Genomic DNA, 3,994 nt, shown 5'->3' with positions numbered 1-3,994 from the left:
TAGGTCATTCATTTGAACAGACTTGGTAGCTCTTCATCCCAGCATGTCACATGCCCAATATCAGGACTCTAGGCCTCTTAGTTATTCAGAAAAAGTTGTTTAAAGATTTTAGCCTATTTGACCCCTGTGACCCTGAATGAAGAAAATATTACTAAATTGATTGAATTGACCGTTATTAAAAATATTCTATTTTTGTTTTTATTTCATGAAATTTCATGTAAATGGTATTGCTTCATGAAACTTTATTATAACAGTCCATTTGAAATGTGTCACATTATTAAAAATTGATTTTATAACAAAAGTATTATTTGTTACAGGAATGACATGCTCAAAACTGATTTAATTTTTCCCAAATCCTTGGCATTTCTTTCAATGCTCTCATCATAAGATGTTTCAGTTGATCTACATCATAATCCCTGGGAATATGAAAGTTCAATGTGCAAGTTGTCAGTTGATGTTTAAGGTAATCTGAAAACAGGTGGTTCTAAGAGTAGTGGAATTTTGTTGAGAAGCCTGCAGGAAGTATCTCATCCGCTCCAGTTATAAATGTGAGTAGTTCTCCAAATGTGATGTCAACTGAAATGGGGAAAAAAAATCATACAAAAATGGATGTTTTGGAAATAAATCTGGTTCTCTATATAAACACTCAACACTTAACCAACATGCGAATACAGGGTTTTCGAGATCCCAAAACGACGCGAGTAAAGTACAATTTACCGTTCATTACTCACAACATCGCGAAACTCATGATATCATAATAACCGGATGCTGGGACTAATCCACATTAAATTGTACTTTACTCACATTGTTTTGAAGTCTCGTAAGCCCCGTATTGGTATACGCTTCTATAGTCATTACATAATTGACGGATCGCAAGCTGTCAATCAAACCGCACATGACTTTGTATTGTGTGTGCTATGATGTTTGCTCCGACATTGAATAGAAACACGTGCGTTTGTGAGCACGAGGCGTTGCTATATTACACCTGGCGATCGGTCAATTGCTTTTAGATGCTCATCTACCGTAAAGATATTTTATCTAACTTACATGTATTAAATCTTAACCTCCAATGCTTTATGCAAAATTATTAAACATTTTATAGTACTATATTAAATTTATCACAAAACAAGCTTACAATAAGTGTTGCAAGCAACACATGTACCCTGCCATTAATTAAATTTATGAAGTTTGAACAAATTCTGTTGTTGTGTTCTCAAGTTATTGTCCCGAAAATAAATTTGTGAAACTTTCTAATTAATTTTAGTAACTTGATCAAGCAAACTTATTTTATCTAAAATAATGATAAATTAAATGAAGCTTTTTACAATTGGGATATGCCATATATACCTATACAATGTAAGTCCACCGTAGTTCATCTCCAGTTCTCCGCTGAACTTTACTACAATTTGCAAACCATTGAAAACACTACCAAGAATGTCTCTAAGTTTTACTGTTATTTCTTGTTTGTCGAACATGTGGATCCTGCCTTTCAATTCGTTTATACCTGCTTCAATGCCTTTGGAAGGAATACTGGGTTTATTTCTGTAAAATAAAATTGGAGCATAAATAGTTGGATAACAAAGTCTCTTAAACATTCATCAACATCCTAAAAAATGTTTTAACTCTATGATCAATTACTTGTATACTAGCTGTAAAGTGAATCTGTGGAGTTAGCTGTACATCAGCAGGGTGGAAATAGGCGGTATAACAGGTTGGGACACTCCCTCAAATACAGGACTATTACTCAAATGCAGGGACTATTCTGCGTATATATACGGGAGTGTCCCCAATCTGTATAATGGGGGACTACTGTACTGTATGGTACTTGCTATGACATTGGCCAGAATCGCCGAAAAAGACCGCTTTTTTAGACACCAACCTCTATCCGTCATAACAAGGATTTATAAGTATATACGTCCTTGGCAGGGACGTAGGAAGAGGGGGGCAGGGGGGTAATCGCCTCCCCACCCCCGTTACCCAGGACAGGGCCAAACATGTCTTTTTGCCCCCCCCCCCATTTTAGCCGACTGAAATGTTCTAAAAATGCACATTTGAAAGAAAAATGGGTCCTCCTGCACATTTTGCATACTTCATTTTAGAAATATGAGTACTCTGGGCCTTACGGTTATTGAGAAGAAGTTGTTCAAAGATTTTAGCCTATTTGACTCCTTTGACCTTGAAAGTAGGTCAAGGTCATTCATTTTCACAACTTTGGTAGTTCTTCATCCCAGCATGCTACAGGCCAAATATGAGTACTTTAGGCCTTACGGTTATTGAGAAGAAGTCGTTTGAATGAATAGTTTACGCACGGCGGACGCCGACGGACGGTGCATGATGACTATAGGTCATCAAAAAAAAACTGCAGGTCCGTCAGGATTTACATTTTAGATAATGACAATAACAAACGGTCGAACTGGTTGCTCCGAATAAACGAAAACGGTCTTGGTCTTACATGACATGTTGTGGTTTATTGAACTATTTGACGGGAGGTTACGTAACGTTGTATATGTTTCTGGTCGGACGCCAATTGCAAACGATGTGCCCTGTCACACAGTTACATTTAATTGAGATGTACACGTAGGTATTACTTAGTTTACTCTCACCAAAACAAATAGCATTTCCACTTCCATCGTCAAAATCGTCTGCAGCCTTCATTTGAAAACAAACACTTCCATGATCAAGACTACTTTCGTTTTCATTTATCCAATCAAATACGCCGTAACGAAAGCCCTTGGTGTCATTACATACTGTCCCCACAATGCAACATTTATGAACATATATTTATTTTGGCACATTGAATGTATATAAAATATATATTCAATAATCCTAAATACTACGGAAGCCGTCTGGCGCCACACCAAAAAAATATATTTATTGTGTGTTCCCTCACAATAATATTGTGAGGCCACACAATACTATTGTGAGGGAACACAATCTTATTGTGAGGCCACACAATAATTATTGTGAGGGAACACAATCTTATTGTGAGGCCACACAATACTATTGTGAGGAACACAATATTAATTGTGAGGGGAACACAATATTATTGTGAGGCCACACAATACTATTGTGAGGGAACACAATAAGTATTGTGAGGGAACACAATCTTATTGTGAGGCCACACCAATCTTATTGTGAGGGAACACAATATTATTGTGAGGGAACACAATAATTTTTGTGAGGCCACACAATATTATTGTGAGGGAACACAATCTTTATTGTGAGGGAACACAATATGATTGTGAGGCCACACAATGTTATTGTGAGGGAACACAATATTATTGTGAGGGAACAAAATATTATTTGTTAGGGAACCTCACAATTATATTTGTGTTCCCTCACAATAATATTGTGTGGGCTCATAATAAGATTGTGTTCCCTCACAATAATCATTGTGTGGCCTCACAATAACATTGTGTTCACTCACAATAATTATTGTGTGGCCTCACAATAACATTGTGAGGGAACACAATAAATATATATTTTGATGTGGCGCCAGACGGCTTCCGTAAAATACAGATTGAACAAATATGTTTTATTTTTCTTGACCATATATTTACTTTTTATGAACATGTATTTATTTTTTTGACCATATATTTATTTTTTATATGAACATATATTTATTTTTTTATGAACATATATTTAATTTTTTGAATAAATATTTATTTTTTTATGAACAGATATTTATTTTTTTGAATAAATATATTTTTTTATGAACATATATTTCAATTTTTGAATAAATATTTATATTCTTTATGAACAATTATAATTATTTTTTGAATGTATATTTTTGTATTATTGAACAAATATTATTTTTTTTTGTAAAGAACAAATATTAATTTTTTAGAACAAAAATTATAAATTTTTTGAATGAATATTGCAAACGTTTCACATGCCTTTTCTCCGGGGTACACTCCAATAGGGAGGGCCCTTTTTCTTTCAATATTGTGCATATTTAGAACATTTTACTCGGCGAAAATGGTGGGGGGGGCAA

The 3,994-nt window shown here is 34.7% G+C and overlaps 1 long non-coding RNA gene across 1 annotated transcript; it reads right to left on the bottom strand.

Annotated features, from left to right (window-relative positions):
• Positions 1-370: 370 nt before the first annotated feature.
• On the bottom strand, positions 371-2,641 carry LOC138315157 (uncharacterized). The gene is made up of 3 exons (XR_011207466.1): positions 2,604-2,641; positions 1,348-1,542; positions 371-576 (listed from the first exon to the last, which is right to left on the bottom strand). It is a non-coding gene; the product is annotated as an uncharacterized lncRNA (long non-coding RNA).
• Between the last annotated feature and the right edge of the window lie 1,353 nt (positions 2,642-3,994).

This window comes from Argopecten irradians, chromosome 2 (assembly GCF_041381155.1).
Source record: "Argopecten irradians isolate NY chromosome 2, Ai_NY, whole genome shotgun sequence".
Classification (NCBI taxonomy): domain Eukaryota; kingdom Metazoa; phylum Mollusca; class Bivalvia; order Pectinida; family Pectinidae; genus Argopecten; species Argopecten irradians.
This window is presented reverse-complemented; position numbering and strand designations above follow the sequence as displayed.